The sequence below is a fragment of the Parasteatoda tepidariorum genome, chromosome 1 (genome assembly GCF_982258835.1).
Source record: "Parasteatoda tepidariorum strain Cologne lab strain chromosome 1, Ptep-v5.0, whole genome shotgun sequence".
In the NCBI taxonomy this organism is placed as follows: Eukaryota; Metazoa; Arthropoda; class Arachnida; order Araneae; family Theridiidae; genus Parasteatoda; species Parasteatoda tepidariorum.
Window position 1 is genome coordinate 91202953 of NC_141755.1, and position 24809 is coordinate 91227761.

Sequence of the window (24809 nt, forward strand, 5' to 3'; positions counted from 1 at the left end):
TAATCAATCAATCTTTTTTTTACGAAAAAATATCTTGAACGACAAGTTTAACAAACGCTTGAATTGTATTAGCATATAATGGTTCAAACAAAACTATACGAAATATATGTTATAGTTCAAACTATTAGTACATTGGTTCAGACAAAAGAAAAAGTCGCTTAATGACAAGGGTCTTTACTTCAGATTTTTTACATGGTGAAAGATCGCACTTTTTACCCATGATGAAAATGTTGCAATTGATTATTTACACATTGCATGAAAAGTAAACAAATACCAGCCTAGCATAAAACAATAAAAACACAGTTGATAAAACCACAGAAACACGTCTGTGCACAGCAACTGACGCACGCGAGAATGAGACTGAAACCGGTTTGCACTTGTTTACGCTCGTGTATCGATTTGTTAACATTGTAATGCAATACGTTGAAAATGAATACAAATTAGAAATATATAAAATAAAAAAACTCCTGAATAAAAACCTATTACATGTATGTTTAAATCTATGTATATATATATATATATATATATATATATATATATATATATATATATATATATATATATATATATATATATATATATATATATATATATATATATATATATATATATATATATTTCTCTTACACGGCGCCAAAAAAGCTACATTACAACTCCTCGAATCGCAACGCCAGAAAATCGACCAATGATTGCCGCTAAAAATGTCACATGCCAAATCTAGCTGAGGTGGCTCAACATACAGCGCTTTTAAAAACGGAAACTGAAATAACCTTAAGCTAGGCAGAAGGGAGTAGTCTTTGTCGATAGATCTCTGTTTTAGTATTTTGTCGAAAGCGCTTTTTTTCACGAATTTATTTGACGATTTTTGATTTAAATCACGAATTCATTTGTTTTATTATTGTTATTAGTTATTCATTGAAAAATGAGTCTCAGTCGTGCTGTTACGCTTTAAGATTTTATACTATAGCACATTTCTAATAGGTTTAACGAATTGCATGTCATTTATTTGAATTCAAATTTATTTTAATGACTTAGTATTTACTAAAAAGATGTAATTTTTTTTTAAAACAAAAAAGTTGTTTTATGGATTTGAATGATTGTTTTGAATTCTTAGAATTTTGTGTATCTGCAATGAACCTAAGTTAGAGACGAGCGAAGCTAACCATATAAGTTTGCGTATCAATTTTCGGGGGTTGGCGAGCGTTAGCGAGCAGGGGGCGCAGCCCACTAACATTAAAGTATTGCATATAAACTCGTGCAAAACATGTAATTATTAAAAAACTGCAGTGCGTCTAATAATTTTTCCAGGGACTGTATAATAAGCTGAAATAGAAATAATTTTTCTAACTGTAATGAATGACCAATTAATAAGGATAGTTTAAAAGCAAGAGAACATTAGAGCATAAACATAGCAAAACAAACTCGTTTACACCCAGACGCCATGAATTAATCAACAACAACACACACCAATATGGTAGGTCCTTCTGCTTGATTAATAAATTGCCATTCAGAATTTGTCGGCTGGAAAACAGAACTAATTTCGAACAAAATCAAGGTATCCAGTCTCACCCCACTTTCCCATACATTTTAGAGTGTTATAAAAAGAGGAGTAAAATGAAAAACGCCGAAAGTACCAGAAATCGGAATTTTTCGTTTTTTCGCTCTCCTGAACAATTTCCTCTTTCGGACTCGCAGCTTTTGATTTTATTTTCAGTTCTCAATTTACTGGACGACATTTACTCTATTTCCTAAAAGTTACTAAATAATAAAAAATTCCCCTTTTGTCGCTATTTTTATCATGAATTCAACGAGAATTACTCTCATAAAAACTTTGTTGGTCGGGGTTTGATGCATTTACATTGCTTTTAAAAATCACAGTTGTACCTGTAGAACTTTTACATAGAGTTTGTTCTGAATTTTAAAATTGCAACCGTTCTTTCCGTACACACGGCTTTTAATTATTTTATAATAAGCATGTGATGTCACAATAGGTATTACATATTTCCCAGCTTTTAAAATTTCCTTAATTTCTTAAACTTATTTTTATTAATCATTCTTAACTGAATTTTAATTAAATGAACCCAATCATTTAATTTTTGTTACATATTATAAAATATTAGATATTATTATTTTCTTAACAATCAATGTAACGACTAACTTTTAATTTCAATACTAATGTAAAACTCATTAATTCACTGTCGCGACAAAATCGAAAACAAAATCTATTTAACTTTTAATTCTTTATTTCTTACAATAAAAGTGTTTCAGTAACATGGCTATACTAATTCTCAGTCTTTCTGATGATTATCTTTCAGTAATAATTTTTCAAATTTAATATTTTACTTTTTTTGTTGACTTTCTTTTTGACTATTTTGTCTTTCGATAAATCGCAAACCAAGGACCATCTTTCCCTGCTTCTAACTGTCTGTTGGGAACTATTCAATCACACATTAATTTGGCTTTTGATTAGGCTGGTAATGAGGAATTTATCTCCCATGGCCTGTCCTTAATGATATTATTATGCAAAATTTATTATTTTACTTACAAAGTGTTTTGAATAAAATATTCTTTAATTTTTCATCTCGAGCTGTAACTGAATAAAAATTTTATCTTGGTCATAATCCTGATTTCTTCATAATCTTCAATTATACCATACAACTATAACCGTACCAGATTTCGTCATAATAAACCATGTGTTCTTTTGCAGCCTTCAATAAACAAAGATGTCATTGATATATATAAATATTTCAGGCTCAAATAAGCACAACGCATTTCTCAAATTTTTCCGGAAGTCTAGATACATTTAAATTGTACTGACAATTCGCGATCGCAACGCTCGAGTACGCCGTCTAGCGGGAGCCTGTAAATATCAGACATTAATTTATCACGTTTTCATTCAGTTCCACCAGAATCACTGTCAGAGTCGGTCGCCATTTTCTTTGCACGAAATAAGAAGCAAAATTTCCCTAAGGAAAAAGCCGAAAAACTTGAAAAACTCTCCAGAACATTGTTAAATCTTTCAGAAACAGAAACGCCAAACATTTGAAGAAAATTCCTCAATAATTTTCAACTTCTATTATCAACAAACTTGCAACTGATAACTTCCGATTTCGCTATGGCATACTGTTACAGATGTGTGTTTCAAGGTAAAATGCATTTCTTCTGTCTTCAATTCATTACAAATTAAACTGAAGTCAACATTGCTTTCGTCATTTCAATTAAATAAATGTGAATTTAGAACGTCAAGAACAGCAATTGTTATAGAATATTCTTCTTTGTTATAGAACGGTATATATTTCTGTATCTATATAATTCGGAAAACAACAATAAAGAATCATCCAAATTACTTGAAATAGTGTCATTTGTGCTGAAGATTAATAAATTTTTTATCGTTTTTTTGGTAAGTATTTCTTAGTTTTGAAAGAATAGATAATTTCAACTAGAATTCACCTGTTCTGTTTTTAAGCTACGTATTCAAATTCATATCGAGATCTTACAATTATAAAATTTTGATGTGTGGTATGTTATCTAAAAGTAATAAAGGGATAATCTATGTACATATTATTTGAAAATAAAACTTTCAAACGAAGAACATTTCGTTTGGAATTCTGCGGATTTATAAAGAAGGTAAGTGTCATGATTTTAATAATGAAAAATAAGCTTGTAAATTTTTTTTTTCTTATTTGATAATAGTTCTCTACAGAATGCTTTTTTACGTCTGATTAAGAACTATAAGAATGAAAAGAGAAACAATATGGAAGTCTTTTATTTCAGTATGAGGAATTTTTAAAATCGTTTTTTATCCTAAGAATTCTTTATTTTACTTTTTTTAGTTTATAACTTTTTGATAAAAATTGTTGTTAAAATAATTGTTTTGAAAAATTAAATGGTATAAAATTATGTGCCAATGTATACTTCTTGCATATTCTAATGTTTGAAGTAATATGTTTCGGTACTTACGTAATAACGTTACCGCAACTACAGATTTGGCGGTTTTTAAGTGCCACTAATCTACACCAACAAATCATAAAATAAAACACTTTATTTAAAATCAAAGTAGTTTATCGGATTTCGGTGGACAAAGGGCAAAATATTTCGCTCCTGAAAAAATAAAATTGCATCTTGTTCTATTTTTGGCAATTCCCAAAGACGAATTTTCATAGCACTAAAAAATGGTAACAAAAATCGAAGAACAAATCATTTTGGAATTCTTCTGATTTATAAAGCAGGTAAGTGTTAATTTTTATAAAATAAAAATTTTTACTTTTAAGTAATTTTTTTCTTATTTGATTTAAATGATAGTTCTCTATAGAATGGTTTTCTGCGTCCGATTATGAATCAAAAAAAGAAAAAACATGAAAGTTGTTTATTTTAATGTAAAGAATTTTTAGAATTGGGTTTTCATTTTTGCTTTGTATCGTAAGCATTCCTTATTTTACGTTTTTTAGTTTCTAAATAATGATTTTTATTGAAACTTGAAATTTTTTAATAAAAATTGTTGTCAAAAAACCTTTTTTACTAAATTAAATTTCATAAAATTATGAAGCTTATGTATACTTTTTGTTCATTTTAATTTTTGAACTAATATGATTCTTAAAACTATGGAATGTAAAGTTTAAATAGTAAAACTATTTTTCGGGCATTAGGTTTTAACTCTTATAAGAATATACATATTTTTTTCTGTTTATGTGCAAATATTTTTCCGATGTGTTTTGGATGTTCCTTCTCTAAAAAAAAGAGATACCATTTTGTTTTCGTTTGCATAAGAAAGGATATTAAACATTTTTCTTTTTTAAATTTAATTAGCCACGATAAAAAAGGAACGTTGCAATACTACGTGCTACATTAAAGACGTCTCTAGAGTAAATGAATGACTGTTCATATCGAAATCGCAGGTATCCGTCTCATACAACAACGCCCCCTATAGTTCGTTGCGATCGCGAATTCTTTATCAAAAAAAAAATGTAAACTGAAGTTCACAATTGCATTACTTAGATCACATCGAATATCATAAAACTTTTATTTAAAAACATGATTTTTATTCTACTTAATTTTTCCCATTATGCAAAGCAATTTGTATAATGTTTGATGACAAGTCATGTATTTCAGGATTTTAAATTTATTTTTAGCCTTCTAAATTTTGTCGAAAGCTAAAAATTCATCACATAAAACAACTGAAATTAAGCACTAATTTGCCTATTTTTTTGCCTCTGAAAACTTTTCTCCTTTTTATTCAATTAAGTCCTTAAAGCCAGGATATCTTTGCAAGAAGCAATGTTATGAGCAAATTTCTGGAGAATGCTTACATAACTACTTAGAGGGTGAGCTAATCCTTTTAGCTCTATTTGCTTTATAAATAAAAGCACCAAAAGAAAGGGACTGGCTAAGTCAAGGAATGAGCTTTCTCTTTTTTTTTCTTCTCTCTTTCTGTAACTATATTTCAGAGGCATTAGATAATCAACTCACTAAGTTTTTACATCTTTTTTTTCGTTAAATTAATTTTCTTCTAAGAAGCGAAGTTTGTTTTAAATTCTAAAAATAGATAGCGTTTTCTTTTCTGGAGCATTTAAAAAGTTTTTTAGATCTTTTAAAACTGTGAAGGTCGTACGAAAGTTAATTTAATTTTTTTTTTCTTGGGTGTTACTTAATTATTATTAAGCCAAGAAAACTTTGCAAAGTACATGGCTAAAATAATAAAATTATTCTGTTCTGTTTTGTTTTATTTTCTGATGTTTTTCTGCATCACTTAAGCCGGATTTTTAACTTCTCAAAATAATTTCCTTTCTCAATTAAGACAAATATCTCTAAATAATAGTTTTCTCATAAAAATAATTTTAAATTTTTAAATATTTTTTTGGGGGGAGTAGAGGAGTTTTTGAAATTTAGAAAGTAAACATTTCTTGCTAAAAAATATTCCTTTACATTTTTAGGTTACAGAGAAAGGGGGGCTCTTTTCCGCAAAAGTACTTTGATTTTCTAAAATTGCCTGTTTCAAGAAGGGATGGGATAGTTTCCATATTCTAAAAAAAAAAAAAAAAAATGGGAACTAAGAATGAAGATGGGTTTATAAAAATTTCAACTTAAACCCTCTTTTCCCGCTTTTTCCTAACTTTCAGATGCAAACTTTTCGGTATCGAAAAACCGTTTCCTTCATGTTATTGAATGGGAAAACAATGCGTAATAGAAAAATTTCTACATATAAAATTTTTATTACAAGAATTGCGTGCTTTTTCAAAGACCACTCAGTTTCGTCCTTTTTTTTTCAGTACTAAAGCCATGGAACCATTTTTACTATTTAAAGCTGTTTTTCGATGGCTCCGCCGTTATATGAAATGATGCTTTTTTGAGAATAATATGCTATTTTTATAACTGCTGTAAGTTTGCAACTGTTGCACGACTGTTAGGTCTAATTTAGCATATCTTTGGTCTATCTGAAGCCAGCGCAAAACTTCAACATGGAGAAAGGCCATAGTTTTGTGAAAATCAAAATCGTTTGTGATCTAATTTTTAAATATTTGAAAACTAACTCTCCAATTCTGCATTACTTGGGCTCATGAAAATGTGCAAATACTGAGATTAAAACAGTGGTTTTGATAATTTTCATCTAGGTGGGAAAAAGTCACCAAATTAGCGATTTTTAAAAAAAGTTTAATTGCTTTTAAGTTATTAGCCTGTTCTAAAGCAGAATAATTCTTCATGGAAAGAGTATATATATAGTTTAAAATCATCACATTGCTTCAAGTGTAAGGCACTCAAACTGTGACTTTTTCATTTACCTTGGCGACAGAGCTTCGAAAAGCAGCGTTAAACTGAATAAATTATTGCTTTCATATTTTCAATTAATGTATATAAAATTACTTATTCTTATTATATTTAAGCAATTTAGACCCCTTGTACTTGATTACTTATTCTATTCATTCTAACTGAGTGTTATATTTGGTACTTATGTGTTATAGGGATCATGTGGTTGCGACTGTTTTTCCGAGCTATCGCTAACACGAACATTTGTTCCCTTAACCTTTAAGTACGAATTTCAATATCACGATGTATTGTCAAAAGATAATGTTATTTAATAAAACATCGCATTATTTTCGCAATTTATTGCATATCTTTTCCAATATTTTCATTACAAAAATAAAAATTTTCAAGTCTCATAATAACTATCGTAATGCATAATGTTCATAAAATTTTGATACGATATTAATGATCGTAATATTGTATTCGATATAGTAATGAAAAATGGCTGCGATATTATCGTATTTCGATACGTATTGTCATCATTAATGATTGTAATGTTGTCGCATTTTATATACCTACGAATGTTATCGGTAGCCGGTGTTTGAATAACCAGAATTCTGTTTTTTTCTCTTTGTTGGCAAATGTGGCTTCATGGTTCCTAAATGGTTCAATCGCCAAATTGTTAAAATCGCCAAAAAATACAGACCTCCGTCAACTTATATTTATTTATTTTTATTTTATTTATTTTTTAACATACAAAAATTAAATTCAAAAAATCTTTGAATTTTCTTGCGCCTGACTGACCATAAAGTATTATATTTTTTCTCCACTTTTTGTCACAATATTTCCAAAAATTGTATGTTTTTCAGTTTTTATCTCAATATATAAAAAAAAACTGGAGTAGATAAAATACAAATCCTTTAGATTTTCATACTTATGTTAATATTAAAAAAATTAGTTCTTATAATGAACTTATTAGAAAGATTAAATCTCAGTGTCTCGAGATTTATTTTACTCTAAACATGATTTTATGTATTTAAAACAGCTAAATAGCAATTGGATTAATTTTGATAGTGTTTTTCTTGTTGTAGTTTAATTTTGTACATTTTTAAATTTTTACTATATCTATTTTTGAAACTTTATACTTTATTTTATATTCATCTTTGTTGAAAAACGTATGGTGAGGCAATTTAGTTATCAAAATCTTCATAACCAAAAACAATTATCGTTTCAAAACTTACTGGAGGTATTATGTACCAAAGTAGTCGTACCACATTAAAATTATTAATAGTGCATTTTAAAGCAAGCTTATTTTATAACCGAAAAATTCATCGTATTTTTTGTCAGAAAGGATTTTATATCATAGTAGTACCACATTAAATTGCAATTATTAATAGTACCTTTTACGGCAATCTGATTTAGTAATCAAATATTTCACACCGTAGTTAAACTTGCCAAAAATATTGCATATCACATTAGTACCGCATATTTTGAATTAAAATCATTGCTAGCACACTTTACGTTAAACGTTTTTGATTCCAAATTGTTCATTTTATCACTAAACTCGCCAAAACGTTTTTCTTCCACAGTAGTAAAACATTATTTTCAAAAAAAAATATTGGCTTTTGCTGCTTGTACACTTTTGAGTAAGCCTACTAAGTAACCAAAAAGTTCGTATCTTTGCTAAATTCGCCAAAAGAATTGTGTGCCACAGTAGTACTACATTATTTTCACATAGAATTATTACTAGCACATTTTGTATCATTAGCTATAACAGCCTTATTAAAAGCGAAATAAAATATGCCTCAATATAATTTTAAAGTGGCTTGTTTTAAATGTTTACTTCACAAGCGTATGCCGCTGCTCAAAAATTAAATTGTAAGACAAAAAATTTCGTCATCCTTTTATTTTATACTTTATCCTGTCTAGTGATGAATTTATCGCATTTGTTAATGAATTAGAAGTTAAAGTCTTTTAATCAAATTTTACTAAAAATTTACATGATTTTAATTTAAATTAAAATGAAGTAAGAGATTTAATTCGTAGATCAAATGGAAAAATATCTAAATATATTTAGATTGAGCAAATATTTAAATTAATGGATATTAAATTAGTATTTAAGTCAATTGGTTTATTATTCCACCTTTTCAAAAATATTTGATATGTCTAAATGCAATTAACCATTTCATAAATCTTACCTTAATTAGGATTTTAGGATATTATTTAACACTAATGATGACTAATAACTGGGTAAAACTATAAGCACATTATTGTAAGAGGCAATTATAATACATTTATTTTATCCACATTGCAGCATTATAAAACCTCAGTTTTAACTAAAACTAAAAAAAAATAGATATAAGAAAAATTCGTGTTTTTTCCCTATCATCTAACATAACAATAAGAACAAATTGGGTAAGAACTTAGTTTATAGAGGATTAATAATTTTGTGCTCATGCTAGCCAGTTGTAATTAAATATTCCTTTCGTCTATTTTAAAATATCACCTGATTCTTTTTGACCAATGAGAATATTGTAAAATCACATCATTTACCTAGACCAATGAAAATATTGAAAACCCATCACATGATTAAATTCTTTTCGATATAATTTTCTGAAATATCGTTCTTTTCAACTTGAGACACTGCCATTGAAACTTTACAAGTTTTATTGTGACTCAAAGTTATTAAAAAATTGCTTTTTCAACGATGGTTTTCAACACTCTGTACTTTGTTTTCATGCTTTCTTACTCTCTCCTCAGGTTAAAGTATTCCTCTTTTTGTGACGACGATTTACTTTTTCAGCTAAAATGCTTTTATAATCTCTTCTTCTGGATTTACGTTTTTACTAAATACACTTGGAAGTTGAATGGTTTTAAACCAGAGATGGATTCGTTTCAAAGGTTGAATTTGGTTTTTTACCAGTTGAAGGTGTTTTACTGGTTTCTTTACCTTGTTTACAAAGTCTACTCAGTTTCCTGTTTATGGGACATTTTAATGTCCTTTTATGAACTCTACATTGCTTTGGATTTCTGTTCCTACTTTGCTCCTTAGATATTTTTGTTCATTGTTTTGTTACACCATTAGTTCAATGCGTATTTATTATAATCAATTCGTTTTTGGATGTCTCAATATCATTTCTATTAATCCTGGAATTCTATTAATATTTGGAATCGTATATTGACTTTTGACTAGATTTTCTTCATAGATCCAATTTGGATTCTTTTTAATCCTTAGTTCATTTTTCGGTAACTGAATATCATTTTGATTAAATCTTAAATTATTTGTAATCTTTCATTAGTCGTTGCCAATAAATTGGATTAGCTCATTTTAACGTTGATGAGCTTTCAAGCAATTAAATGAATCTTTCATTTTTTGTTTTCGCAATTTTCCAACAGAATATATTATTCCTTTTTCAATATTTGGAAAACTAGTGTTTCTGCTGATTATGTATGTTTAATAAGTATTTTCTTTCTAGGTAATAAACTAAAATAAGAATTATCATGAACTGGAATAGTAAAGTCACTCATATAGTAAACATTTTGTTTATAGATTGGTATGTACCTTTAAAACTTTTCACTAATCGAATCATAAAACTAAAAAACAAACAAACTCAGAAAAAATAAAAAATATTTGCAAGCAACCTTAATCTAAACATCAGTAGATAAAATACAATTTCCCTTGGATTTTCATACTTATGTTAATATTAAAAAATTAGTTCTTATAATGAACTTATTAAAAAGATTAAATCTCAGTGTCGCGAGATTTATTTTACTCTAAACATTATTTCATATATTTAAAACAGCTGAATGGCAATTAGATTAGTTTTGATAGTGTTTTTCTTGTTGTAGTTTAATATTGTACATTTTTAAATTTTTACTATTCATTTTTTAAACTTTATACTTTTTTTTATATTCCTCTTTGCTGAAAAACGTATGGTAAGCCAATTTAGTAATCAAAAATTTGTAACCAAAAACAATTATCGTTTCAAAACTTACGGAAAGTATTATGTACCAAAGTAGTCGTACCACATTACAACTATTAATTTTAAAGCAAGCTTATTTAATAACCGAAAAATTCATCGTATTTAAATTTGTCAAAAAGGATTTTATATCATAGTAGTACCACATTAAATTACAATTCTTAATAGCACTTTTTCCGGCAATATGATTTAGTACCCAAATATTTCACATTGTAGTTAAACTTGCCAAAAATATTGCATATCACATTAGTACCACATATTATCAATTAAAATTATTGCTAGCACATTTTACGTCAAGCGTTTTTGATACTAAATTGTTCACATTATCACTAAACTTACCAAAAAGTTTGTATTTCACAGTAGTACAACATTATTTTCAATAAAAAAAATATTGTCTTTCATTACTTGTACACTTTTCGGTAAGCCTATTTAGTAACCAAAAAGTTCATATCTTAGCTAAACTTGCCAAAAGGATTGCATGTCACAGTAGTACAACATTATTTTCACTTAAAATTATTTCTAGTACATTTCATGGTAAATCTATTTAGCAACCGAAAAGTTCATATCGTTGCTAAACTTGCCAAAAGTATTATATACTTTCGTAAAAATTCACATCATTTTCAATTAAAACTATTGTTAGCACAGTTTGTATTCTTAGCTATAACAGCCTTATTAAAAGCGAAATAAAATATGCCTCATTTTAATTTTAAAGTGACTTGTATTAGATGTTTACTTCACAAGCATAAGCCGTTGCTCAAAAAATTGACACGCTGTTGACAAAAAATTTCTTCATATTTTTAATTTTTACTCTAATCCTATTTAGTGATGAATTTATAGCAATTATTAATGAATTAAATGTTCAAGCCTTTCAATCAAATTCTACAAAAAATGTGCATGATTTTTATTTAAATTAAAATGAAGTAAGAGGTTTAATTTGTTTATCAAACGTACATTTTGAAAATAAAAAAGTTATATTGAACAAATATTTAAATTAATAGATATTAAACTAATATTTAAGTCAATTGCTTTACTATTCCACCTTTTCAAAAATATTTAGAGGAGTATGGGAAAAAATTGGAGATTCTGTCATTCCCATGTCTGTATGTCTCTTCGGAGTTTATTTATGCAATTCTTCCTTTGGCACTCTTGAATTCAAAATTCTTGTAAAGAACAATTTGCATAAATGCATGTGTAGTTTTAAGTATCAGATAAGTTTATCATTGTAAGTTTAGTATTTAAGCAAAATTTACCCTGACATCAGTTTGGCTTTTGTTTCATATTGTTTTACATTAAAATATCTAAGTTTCATTTGGCATTCTGGTTATCAAAATTATGTGTTCAGTAGTTATTTATGCTACTGTATTTATTTTGCTATTTTTTATTTACATTGTTATTTGAATGTGGCAGAATTCATAGATCTACCCTGTAAGAATATATTTTCATGGAATGTACGGAATCGACGATTCTTTTACTCCTCGGGGGGCTGTTGTCTATGTTCTGGCTACTTATAAAAATATGTCTGACAGCCCTCTTGGGGAACTATTTTGATTGCTAAACACTAACACTAAAATGACAACTGCTCTATAAGATCCAGCGACTACTTCTTCCATAGATAACCATTGCGTTTCCAATGTGGTAAAAAAAAAAAAAGAATTAGTACACATCTGATTGGCTTTGTGTTCTACGACAAAAGTGGTTGAATTTATAGATTATTAAAAAAAATTGACCTTTTGTACATCATCAAATATTGTTCCTAGTGTTTGAGCAGTTAGAATAAAATAACCTCGCCTCCTCGTTTGGCGTTCCCTGGGCAACATTGTGGTAAATACAGGGATTATAAGGAAAGATTCTTTCGTACCACAATGGCTAAGAGGTTATATGAAAAAGTGGAAATTTGATAAATTTAGTATTAATAAAACAATCTAAGAACCTAATAATTAAGAATTTTTGTTGTAGCTGAAGCATTTTTAATTAGTGTCACCACCATTTTAGAGTTATGCTTCTTCATTTCTCCATGCCATCTACATGTTAGTAAAATAAGCAGATCGGCTGACTTATAGCTGAAAAGACTGCTACTTATCTTTGTTAAATTGTTAGAAGAGCCATTCAAATGTATTAAATCTGTATAAAAGTACCGAAAAAGGTATTGGCAATGTATTGAAGAAAAAAGCAATTAACGCTAAACAATTGGCTATTATTTGAACTGGCATGGATCAAATATTAAAATTCTTTATTTATGAAACATCTAATTGTGCTAGTAACAATGTTAATTTTATGTGGTAAATGATTAAACTTGTTAGTCAATACTTATTTCAAATGAGCGGTTGGTTAAATATAAAGTGCCAATAACATTTGTATCCACTTGACTCCTTCCTCTCCAGACCCAGTTTGACTTCATATTTCTTCCTTTTCAGTTAGAGATGGCTAATATTTTCTTGAACAGGTACTTTGCACCTGTTATTTAATCACACCTGTTATAAAAATAACAGGTTACTTCCAAAGGCCTGTTCCAAAATACTAGGCAAGAATTGTCATTCAATTATCTTGCCAAAAAAAAATTTTGATGCTTTTTTTTATGATGTTTAAATTGTTTTTAAGTTATCTTTGTACAGTTTAAAAAAAAAGAAAAGATCAGGTTTTTATATATGTAATTGATACAGAGCCATCGCCAGACTTTGCGAAGGGCCCTACAAGTTTTCTATTTCTGCAAAATCTCCAAGAAAGTAGATAGCTCTGAAACTAGTTAGATTTTTATTTTAATAATTCAAATAGATATATTTTTTTCCAATTTATTTCCTAAAAATGGACAAAATAACACTTTTTTTTATTCCATTATTATAATTTTTTAGAGCTGTTTTAAATCTAATAATTTAACGAGTTACTTTGCTAAAATCAAATGCTTTTTCACAGCTTATTTTCTACAAATGTTTTGATATAGCTTATTTTCTCTAGTTCAATAGCTTGCATTTCTACACAAAGTTTTTATTTATTTATTTTATTTTGCATGGTGCCACTAGAACTGCATTCCAGAACCATGCCTAGGCAATCTTGTATATGTTTGGAAAAAAAATTCTACGATAATATTTATAGCAAAAACCGTCTATGAAACGTGAGGCACTCCACGAATTTCCCCCTACTCGTGTCTTGAAAACTTTAAAACTCGCCTTTTTTTCGGAAGGGGGAAACGCAGTAGTTGTTGTTTATTTTAAGATACGCAATATGTTAGATTGTAGATTGAACAAATATTTAAATTAATATATTAAATTAGTATTAATTAGTATTTAAGTCAATTGCTTAACTATTCCACATTTTCAAAAATATTTTACGCAACTAAATGCTTTTAACCATTTCACTAATCTTACCCTAATTACGATTTTATGACATTATCTAACACTAATGATGACTTATAACTGGGTATAATTTTACGTACATTATTGTAAGAGGCAATTATAATACATTTATTTTATCCACATTGCAGCATTATAAAACCTCAGTTTTAACTAAAACTAAGAAAATTATAGATATAAGAAGAAAAAAAAATAGTGCGTAGAATTCTTCCTCGCGGAAGAAGTTAAACTTCGTAACCTGCGACGTTAATAGTAGAAGAATCAGTAGTCGTAGAAGGATCACTAGTTCTATTCAACGACTCTTTTTCCTGCTCCGCTCGCTTCCGTGCTCTGTTATAACGGTAATATTGTGCATTTTTCCCTCGTGGACCTCTTGAACCAGTGGAAGTGCTTGTGGTTGCCTCATCGTCTCGCCATGGAAAATATACTTGTATTAATAATGTATGTGAATGCGTCATCGTGTAATTTCAAAAGAGAGATGGGGCATCGTGTAATGCCTCATCGTCTCGCCATGGAAAATATATTTGTATTAATAATGTATGTGAATGCGTCATCGTGTAATTTCAAAAGTTTAATAACAATCAATTGATATTCACAAGAGATGTACCTTGACATAACCTTAAATCCGTCGCATTATCCGTGGGATTGTTTTCATTCATTTTTTACAATTGTTATCCACTATATTGGAAAATAAAAAATACTATCCTATTAAATTATATGCGTATCAAATCAAACTAAAAAATATTTATAGAAAAACAATACTTTTATGACATTTATTATTTTTATGCTAGTGAGAACCAAAACAATATGGAAATGAATGAGGGAAAACTGGATCTTGCTTTTACCCTGCTGCTTTTACCCTGCCACCAGATATGGTTTATTAGCTTTTGCCTAGTTGGGTAGATAAAACAAATTCGAGGAAGATACATCTGTTTATAATATTTCTCAATGTTAATAATAATTTCTAAACTTCAACAGATGTTCCGCAGTGGACTGATCGTTAAGACACGGTTCCCAGCAGATCACCGAAGTCAAGCATCACTGGCTGCGGTCAGTGTGCGGGTGGGTGACCACTTGGATCAGTCTGCGTAGGGACCGAGGGTGTGCGGTATTGGTCCTCGTTAAACTGTGCTGTCGTAAAGTGCTCGACTTCGCGTGCTGGTCGTCGGGCTACCGAAAGCGGGGGTGCCATCCCCTCCGCAGAGGATCAAAATTGCGATGGCATGTCTTCGGATCATCCTCCGGGATGTTTCCCAGACCGTCGCCAATAGCCCATTGTGCAGCTCTAGTGCGACGTAAATTAACAACAACTTCAACAGATGGCGCTCTGCGCAGTTATGTGAAATCATTAATAGTAATCAGTTTCCTCTATGACACTGTATCGCAAACATCTTCCATTTTTTGTTATTAAATATATTATGTCAAAGGCGTTTGTAATGATTTAAAACCCCGAGATCATGGTATTTTACAACATCCAGGGTTGTGCTGAGATTCAAACCCGCTACCTCCACGCTTTAGAGCATTTGACAGAACGGAGATTTACATGCATATGCAAAATTTTGGCCTCAGAGCTAAAAACGACTTGTAAGCAACCTCATGAAAGAGAGGAACAGATAGCACACAATAGAAAAAAGCAGGACAAAGATGCATCTAAGGTCTTGGTGGAACTTGAACCTGCTACCTCCACGCTTCAGAGCATTTGGCGGAACTGTCATACCACTCGGCCAAGAAGGCCCCTCACATGCAAATGCAAGCTTTTCTGCTCAATACAGAAAACGTTTTTCAATGTCAAAAGAGAAGAATCTGTCTAATTGGAGAAGGACATCGCAAAGGTACAGAAACGATTACAGCAGTAATCGATTCCGCAACTTTTCAGAGAGTTTGGCTAGTAAGTAGGTACTTTATTAACGTTACACTAGAGCTGCACAATGGGCTATTGGCGACGGTCTGAGAAACATCCCTGAGGAGAATCCGAAGACATGCTATCGCAATTTTGATGCTCTGCAGAGGATATGGCCCCCCTTCTTCGGTAGCCCGAGGACCTGCGCAAGAACTCAAGCACTTTACGATAGAACAGTTTATAGAAGACCGATACCTCGCATCCTCGGTCCCTAAGGAGGCTGATGAAAGTGGTCACCCACCCGCTTACTGACCGCAGTCAGTAATTCTTGACTTCGGTGTTCTACTGAGAACCGTGTCTTTACGATCAGTCCACTTCGGAACCAGAGCGTTTGCTAAAAGTGACACCAATGCTCGGATAGAATTTCTGCTTCTCAACTTAATGTTGACGAAAGAATTTTCTTGACTAAAAAAATAAACAATTCTAGTGGCTCGCTACTTCAATTCTGATGTAAGTTCAATGCTATTTTTTTATTACATTACGCTTTTGTTTCCTTGTAGGAACAAATTTATATGTTGAGTATTTAATTTGTAATTTAAATTAAATGACTTGTTTGCATTTTCTATTCTTACTATACGCCAGATTGCCGTGGGTTCATTTTTATCTATTAACTGCAATAGAAACCTCTTATCTTGTGAAGAATATCCCCCATTTACACAATAATAATAAGGTTTGTTAAATTTATGATATAAATTAACATATATTGCAGGGGTGGCCAAGCTCCTTGATAGTCTAGCCATTTTTCAAAATTTGAAATTTTACGCGAGCCGCAATTAAATACGTATTTAAAAGGTCTGCAAAAAAGGTATTAAAAATGTTTTTTTAAATAAATTATATTTATTGAGAACATATAAGTAAAAGTACAAAATATGTATTGAACTTAAATATTAAAAATTAAACACATTTATATTTTACTTCTCTTGATAATTCTTAAAAATTTGGTGAATAATTGGAGTCAGCACTTCTCAATAATTCTTTGAGATGCTGGTTAGTTAATACTGATCGGATTTTGGATTTCAGGAATTTTAAAGTGGAATAAAATGATTCACATAAGTACGTTGTTCCGAATATTGAAATAATTCTACAATCAGCCTTGCTTAATTCAGGATAGTCCGATTCTGGTACAAATTTCCAAAATTCAGTAATCGACGTCGACTTATATTTTAATTGTAGAGCTTGATCTTCTTGCATCTCTATTAATTCTAATTCTCCAGATGCTTTTTGTGTCATAATTATATTGGAAATGGAAAACTCACCTTGAATTGAACAACGTTGCACTTGTCTTTCATATTTGTTCTCAGTAATTTAAAAGACATTTTGAAACACATACGGAACGATAATAATTTTTTTAAATATAATGGCACAAAAATTAAAAGGGAACGGCTCGCGAGCCGCAGGCTGGCCATCTCTGATATATTGTTTGGCACAGGCCACAAGATAAAAGAAATAACCTCCTATGCATATGTCCATCTTTGATTTTCATTATAATTATAATAAAAACAAATAATTACGAAATTACTTATCTACCACATGAAATCCTTTGTGGTTAGAAGTATGTAGGTGCCCCCTGAAACGAAGGTATACTTTAACAAATTCCGAAAATATTCAAAGGTAGAAATTCAGTTATATTTCCGAAAAATATAGTAAAAGCTCGATTTAACGAGAACAACACATTAAGAGAAATCCATTATAACGAGGATTCTCCTAGTCGCCATTAAATTGCTGCTGTTAAAGATGCAAAAACTGCGTGTTAATCACGAGCTGGAAATAATTATGTATTGGGATATTTTTGGAGTTAGGAATCTTTCTACTATTCAAATGTGCAGTATTGTGCGAGCTGGAAACTACTATCTGTTGGGATATTTTTAGAGTTAGGAATCTTTCTACTATTCAAATGTGCAATATTATGCGAAAAAAAAGCAAATCTGAGATATTTTTTAATCATTTAGGGCATCAATACGGAAAAGAGAAAAGCGAACATCATTTCCCCTTTATGGTCAAACAGATATGAGTGTGGGACCACCGACTAAGTTATCTTCCTGCTTACAATTTTTTTTTCTATTTTTAGAAATACTGCTTTTTATCGGCCATATATATACACTAAGCATTATTACCTTATTTGACAGCTTATTAATGAATTCAATAGAATTATCGATGTTGTCAAAAACTATTGTATTTCATTTCATTTTTTACTCTTGCATCTTGAAAAAACTCTTGTTCTACAGTGGACTTATCGTAAGATACAGTTTTCAGTAGATCACTGAAATTAAGCGTTATTGGCAATGGTCAGTTAGCGAACGGGTGACCACTATGATCAACCAACAAAGGGACCGAGGGTGTGCGGTATCTGTACTCATTAAGCTATCGTGCGTAGGTTGTCGGACTACCGAAGCGAGGGAGCTATCCTCCATGCAAAGAATCAAAATTGTAATGGCATGCGTCCGGAACATTCTCAGGGATGTATCCTAGATCATCGCAAATAGCAATTATGCAGCTATAATGCGACGTAAATAAAGTACTATTAATCCTACTACTGCAAATTTCCTTGTCCAGTTCACTGTCTGTAAGCAAAAGCAGTTTACTCCAGATGTGTATTTGAATACAAAAATATCCTGGTTGGTAGGACGCTGGGTCCATGTCCGAGATTTCGTGGGTTTGAACCCCGATGACTCAAGACTCCCAGTCTAGTAAATGGTGACTGATGCACGCTGAGTCTGTCGAGTCGCAAAGTCCTCCATGTCCCCATAACAAATCAATACCTCTGATGGTACTGGATTGGAGATCGATCGTTATCTGATTCAGGCCAAAATTACGATCTCTGCATGAATGAATGGGTCCGCCATATAAAACGGGTTGTGACGTGTGTGTGGCTAAAGACGAATTCTTGACCATAGGATGGCGCCACTGAAAAACAAGAAACGCCCACTCTGCCTTAAATTTGCTGGGTTTCACCAAGCAGGCATGCCCGTATGGCACGTAGCATGACAAACAACGACAACATAGTTGTTCAAAATGAAAGGAAAATAGGTAATTGTGTCGATTTTAACGTTTATTGTTGTTTTTACACTAAATAAATCTATTATCTTATAACGACAAGCTCGCTATAACGGTGAGTCTTTCTGCCATTTTGAATTTTCGTTAAAAAGGTCTATTACTGTATTCCTTATTTTCACATTTTAATGTGAAGAACATTTTAATTTTCGCAAGTTACCTCTAGTTATCTAGTAAGATTTATTTTATAATTATGTTACTCTTTCTGCAACATTTACCAAGACAAATATTTATTTCTTGCAAATTTTAGTTTCATAATAAAAGAACAACAAAAGATTTAAAAATTTGGATCTCGAAATCCTTCATTGGAGACAACCTTTAACTGCATAAAATATTTTAATAGAACAGCAAAATTAGTTTCATGCATAATTATAAAATTTATATTTAATTTTTCTTCACCACATTGTTTAAAAACATATGAATATCATTATTAAGCAGTATCTATTTTTACAAAATAATTTGAATACACACACTATGATTTTTAGTTAAAACTCGTATTATTTAAAAGAAGCTCTTGAAACTGCTAAGATGAACGGAGTTTTTTGAATTTTAAATTAAGTAAAGAGTTGCAAAATATGCTTTCCCCCTCTTTTCTTTCTTCTGTTTGAAATAAATAAGAGTCTTTCTTTTCCTGAATGCATTTTTTAGTTAATGAAATTTCTTTTCAGGCAACGACTTAATTGCTTCACATCTAATTATTTTCTGCAAAAGGTCAACGAAACATATTTTCCTTTATATTAATTATAAATTTTGCAAACTTAATTACGTTTTCCTTTGTGAGATCTGGGAATTATAATTCGAGAGAAGCTAAATAATGAGTTCTGTAAACTAATACCGTGAAATATATCCTATTTTTTTGATGAAAGAAAAAATGACAAATCCAAATGCACAACTAATTTCTTTGTGTGAGATCATTAAAATTATGCGTGAAATTGAAATCAATACATATTTCATTGAAAAAAGAAAGAACTGTCAAAAAAATGGCAATCGCTAGGAATTTTTCTTGAAAGAACCTATTTTTTGTCGATTCATCAGTGGCTGAAGAGCAAGGGTTTCCAACTTACATGAGGCCGGGGGCCACAGTTAAAAACACAAATAAAATGGCGCGCCGCAACTTTATCAGAATTTCGTGTAGGACTCTTTTATGTTTGAAAGAACATTAAATATTTCTGTCAGATTTTTACCAAGAAGTGCAAAACAAAAGTATTGAATTACAAATTAAAATAGGAAGTAGATTTTTAAAAATATTTAAATGTTATTAATAATAGTTTTAAAAATATAAAATAAGTAATAAAAATTCGGGCTACAATAACTTTAATGTGCACCTATGTATTAAACAATTAATGTGCAACAGATATCAAATTGTTAAGATATAAAACTTTAAAAAGGTTGGTATTAAAACTTACATAGTAGCACACAAAATATTCAATGAGAAAATTGAGGTTTGTCTGCTGAAACCACCAGAGAATAGATATTTACATTTAAAATTTAAAATTTGCAAATGTGTGTGTAAATATTTTCGTCCAAAATGAGTGGTTTCAAAAAGTTAAATCGGAGAATTTCTTCGAGAAAATTTCAGATACGCACATGCTCAATTATATTTACAAAATACAAAAAAATGAAATAAAAAGGAGCAACACACACGATTATTTTTGTATTTGAATAAATATCTTCTTGGATGCAAAACCTGAGAAATAAATTTTTTTGCTCTGTTGGTATGTTAAATTTCACAGAAACGAAGAAATTGGGTTTTTATTAACGAGAAAAGTATTTTAAACCCGTACATATTTTTTATGAAAATTGCTCGCAAAGAAATTAAAGCTAATATATTTTAGTTCGCGGGCCTCAAAAAAAGGTTTCGCGGGTCGGATGCGGCCCCCTGGCTGCCTGTTAGAAACCCCTGCTGAAGAGGAATCAGTACCACTTGAAACTTACAAAATTAGTTTTGAGCCGCGGTTGTTCAGAGATAGAGGGACCACCATTCAATGAATTAAAGAAAAATATACATGATGTTCCTAGAATTTTTAGGGTTTTTTTAAGTAAATGTCACTATAAATTTTAAGTCTAGTTTTTATCTGAAATTTTTCGCTTGAGAGTGCTTAAATTTAATTTTTATCTTTCCTGCCATTGGTTTAAAAGATAACTTTCGAATGGAACATGCGCAGTTAGCTCAGCAATCATTTTCTAAGCCAATTTTGTTTTCCAACTCAGTGGCGCCGATTCTCCAGGGAATTTCGTTTCATTGTTTAATTTCCCTTTTCCTGGCGTAGTTTCCATCTTTCCCCAAACTAATCCCTCATTCAAATCTCTTTAAGTTTTTCTATTGCTTCTTTCGTTATTGTTCGGTTAAAAATTATTATTACTTCTAATGGTTTCAAAACTTAGAATAATAGCATATGAACACTTTTTCAGCGTATCGATAGCCGGGTTTGTAGAATGTTGGGCTCGTATTCATGAGAACGGGAGTTCGAATCGAATTCTGCAGGCCGAAAACACCATTTAATACACAGGATTTCCGTGTACTAAATTAAGTGACTGGTGCCTGTTAAATCTGTCAGGTCACTAACTCCTCCAAGTTCCCATAACAAATCAATAACTCGTACTGAATTAGAGATCGATCTTTCTGTAGTTCAGGTCAAAATTACGATGTGTGGATGAATGAATTGAGAATGATTGGGTCCTCCATTTAAAGCTGGCTGTGACGTGTGTGTGTGTGACTAAAAGCGTATTCTTGAAAATACATGGCGCCACTGAAAAAATAAGAAACGCGCCCTCTGCTTTAAGAAATTCGATTGATTTCTAGCAGGATTGCTGGTATTGGGAACTGTCATGGATAACAATAACACTTCTTCAGCATTTGAAGCTTCGTGGTTTACGCTAGGTTTACCTGAACATCGTTTTCACTAAAATTCAAAATTCAAAAAACTGATCAAGAGGACTCATACCGTGAGAAAATCATTTCATTGCAATTTCTCTTTCACGTCTATTGTAAATATTAAAGTTTAAGTCATAAGAAAAGTATGTTCTGGAAATTTAAAATTAATCCATGAATTTTCAAATATTTCTAAATATCAAAATGCAAACAAGTTATAAAGGATTACGCCGTAGAGAAGCAATCTTGCCTTAATTTCTTTGCTTTGTGATATTTTAAAAATATTTTCTAGCATTTGAAACTTTTTACATTTACTCTGAGTTTATCTAATGTCATTTTTTTTCTAAACTATAAGTTATAAATAACCAATGGAGGTGAAACAAAATTTGTCATGAAAAGATTCTCCCGCGGTATAAAATCCTCTTGTAGAGTTTTAGGGATCGAGGGTTCATAAGCAGCGTTTTTGAAAATTATCCCAGTAGAGTGAAATTACATTGAGTTAGGTCCGGAGATCTTGATGGCTGCGTGATTAAGAGTAAACTGACGTCACTCTGCACGACAAAAAAAAATTTATGAACCATTAATATTAGAAATACTCAAAGAAATTTTAAAACGCATTTTTGCATCATTTGATTGAGATTGAGATATTACAAAATGGTTTAAACAAATTTGATAACGAATTTAACGTTTTTTTTTTTTGCTACAAACTGAATAAATTCCAAACTTTTGTGACTGAAAAAAACTGATTATACTTAAATTTTTAACTACGTTAATGTAATAATTGCTATAGTTTCGAAAATATTTACGTATAAAACTCGGTTATTCATTTCAACTAATTTTATAAACATAATTGCGATCGAAATGTCATTAAATATTACCACAACACACTGGAATCTATATTATACAAAACGCTAATAGGTATGTATCAATAAAATCGATGATATTTCTTTTCTCGCGTTGGCAATAGTTTTCATTTTTAATTGATAGGCTTCGGAGCGCAAGAGCACGTAGTGAGCATAATATGTCTAATCGGGTGAATTCTCACCGAATTATCAAAACCGAATTATCGAATTCTCACAAAATTATCTTCATCGAAGCCGATGCTTTATATCCGGCGTTCAGTACTATTTCATATTGTTTTACAACACATGGTTTTATCCCTCTGGTGGGAAAGACTTTAAAACAAAACTTACAACAGTTACTTTTCTCAACAACTGAAATTTAGAATAGTGTGATTAAGAAAAATATGTGAACTGTTTGCAATTTCAAATCAATATTGAAATGCACAGGTTTAGAATTTTCTACAGTGAAAAGTTTTCGGAACTTCAGTGTTCAGAAAAGTATACAAAAGCTAGACGTTAAGAACGTATCCAATGAGCGAGCGTCGGATTGCGAAGCAATCCGAAATGAACTGCGAAAGCAGTTCCGGGGGTTGGCGAGCTCCAGCGAGCAGGGGGCGAAGCCTCCTAGTTCTAATTTAATTTACAGTCTTTTATTCGTCCAATGCACAAAGTTCATTAAAAAAAATTGTTTTTTTTTTCATTAATAAGAAAATTTCTTCTTTACCTTTCATTTTTTTTTTTAATTAGAGCAGTAATAGAACTTATTTTTTACCTTATTATAGATTTCCTAGTGACGCTGAAGCTTTAAATAATTTTTCCCCGTAATATTTTTTTTTATTTTGCTGAATTTTAAAAATTTTTTTCTAAGTGGCATTTTCCTAGTGTTTTTTTTACACTTTAAAACAATATATTTTAAAAAATATTAAAAATAAATACGGGAACGTTGAAATGTTTGAACTACACAACATTAACTTTAAGTGCTTATTACTGCTTATTGACTTATGACAACAACAAAAAAATTCATTTGGAAGCATTTTACTACATTTTTAGCGTAAGATGATATACATTTTCAATGAAAGGAAAGGACCATGGGTAACTTTAAACTGAAATTTTTCTAGAAATCTCTTTTCTTACTCGATAGAGTAAGATACGATTCGCATAAGATCACCATTAAGTTAAGCGGTACCATTTTGATCAGCATACGAAGGGACTGAAGGTGTGCGGTATCGGTCTTCATTGAACTCTTCTGCAAAAAATCCTTATCCAATTTACTATCTGTAAACAAAAGCTGTGTACTCTAATTGCAAGGGAATTCAAAATAGTTGTTCAAAATAAAAGAAAAAAGGGTGAATTTATTTCATCGTTTTTAATTGTTTTTTTAATATTAAATATATTTTTCATAACGGCAACCTTACTATAACGACTATTCTTTCATTTATTTCAAACTAGCCGCCTAAGGCTGCCAGCTGTCCGCCACGCTAAAGGTTTTCACAAATAAAGTTTTTTAAAGCATAGCAGGAAATAAGGAATAGAAAAACCAAAGGGATCCAAGGTAAGTGTGATCGTTCCTTCCAATACAATTAAATTCCTATTTTATATAATATATAGCTACAACGCTTAAGAAAAAAAAACTAAAATGCTAAATACATGAAAAGAACACGAAAACGAATTATGAAACGAATTATGAATTATGAAACGAAAACGAAATTTTCAATGGTATCAATTTCTATTTCTATAAAAAATTTTATGGTATCAATTTCTATTTCTATAAAAAATTTTATGGTATCAATTTCTATTTCTATCGCTACAAAAATTATCGTCTTCGCTTAAGAAAAAAAGAATAGAGCGTGGAAAGAAGAAGAAAAGCTTATTATAACAATTATGAACAGCGACAAATATATCAAAGCGAAGCGTTCTACTTGCGTATCGAATATCTTGCCACATTTTTAATACAAAAGTTAAACTTTTCTCCGCTTTGATAAATGTAAACTAATGCGAACCTTACAATTAAATTATTAATTCCTTCGTATATTATTGGTTTAAGTTGACGAAAATTAATATTTCAATTGTAAGGTTCGC

The 24809-nt window shown here is 30.4% G+C and overlaps 1 long non-coding RNA gene across 1 annotated transcript in view; it reads left to right on the top strand.

Annotated features, from left to right (window-relative positions):
• Positions 1–16294: 16294 nt before the first annotated feature.
• The window catches only part of LOC139424863 (uncharacterized), a 74389-nt gene continuing 65874 nt past the window's right edge, over positions 16295–24809 (top strand). Inside the window, exons 1-2 of the long non-coding RNA XR_015435788.1 lie at positions 16295–16415; positions 24180–24282. This is a non-coding gene — a long non-coding RNA (uncharacterized LOC139424863). The remainder of the gene's footprint in view (positions 16416–24179; positions 24283–24809) is intronic.